We start from the raw sequence: 1,112 nt of genomic DNA, 5'->3' as shown, positions 1-1,112 counted from the left end.
GCAGGCCAAGCTCAGCTTTTATTTCGGGACTCTGAGGGCTGGCAGAGCTGAGTGGGGACAGCTGTGGCTCCTGAAGCCCTGTGGCAGGCTGAGGAAGCCCCGCTTCACGGGCTGGCTTTCAACACCCCAACTGGCTGGCTGTGAACAGCAGTCTCTGGGCAGGTGGGTCCAACCCTTCCTGCCCCTGGGCCCGCTGAGGAGAAGGGACAGGAGAAGTGGGCCCAAATGTCCCGGTGTGGCCCTGAGGGGCAGCCGGGGCCTGCCTGGGGCCTGGCACCACTGGGGCGCTTCAGTCAACACTGGGGGAACAGAGGTCAAGCCCGAGACACAGAGTCGTGACTGGCGCTGAGGGACGCCCGCGGGACATATCCCTTCCCCAGACCTAAGAGGAACTCTCTGCAGGAAGCAGGAGGGGCCTTGTGAGCAGGTGGGCCAATTGCCCAGGCATTGGGGCCATGACTGTTTCCACCACCCTCTGGCCCACGGACTACGGAGGCCTGTGGATCTCTGCCCTCAGTCACAGCCACTGAGAGTGGCGCGTGGCGGCATCTTCTTAGAGCATTTCAGGCTCTGCTGGACGGGACAGGACAGGCCTGCCTCAGTGTACCTGGCTTCCTCAGCCCCCAAAGTTCCAAAATGTGTTGGAACATTTTGTACCTTGAGGATGAGGATATAAACTCTCCCTGCCAGTTAGGGGATTAAATGTGTGTATTCAATCTGGCCCACAGCTGATCCCAGCTGGTGCTTCAGCTGCGCTCTTACAGCACACTGTGTGTGTGTGTGTGTGTGTGTGTGTGTGTGTGTGTGTGTGTGTGTGTGTGTGTGTGTGTGTGTGTGTGTGTTCCCAACTAGCTTCCTCACTACCTTTGCGGAGATGTGGTTCCATCTGCAACGCCCCTGCCACCTACGCGCCAGATCCTGGCCACCTCGTGGGAAAGGCACAGGTCCCACCCATCTCTTTAGGGTCCCCTTCAGAATGAGGCCACATTTCGATGAAGCTCTGCGGAAGCCACTTTCTTGCTGTGAGGGAGGGGCCCGAGCGTGAGGTGACAGGAGTCCCTGTTGTCTTCGTGCAGTTTAAACTGGTAACAGCCTGCAGCCAAGATGCTGCC

This window comes from Lipotes vexillifer, unplaced genomic scaffold, assembly GCF_000442215.2.
Source record: "Lipotes vexillifer unplaced genomic scaffold, Lipotes_vexillifer_v1.1 scaffold1081, whole genome shotgun sequence".
Taxonomy (NCBI): Eukaryota; Metazoa; Chordata; class Mammalia; order Artiodactyla; family Lipotidae; genus Lipotes; species Lipotes vexillifer.
The sequence above is the reverse complement of the archived record's forward strand: the minus strand, read 5'-3'. Positions refer to the sequence as shown.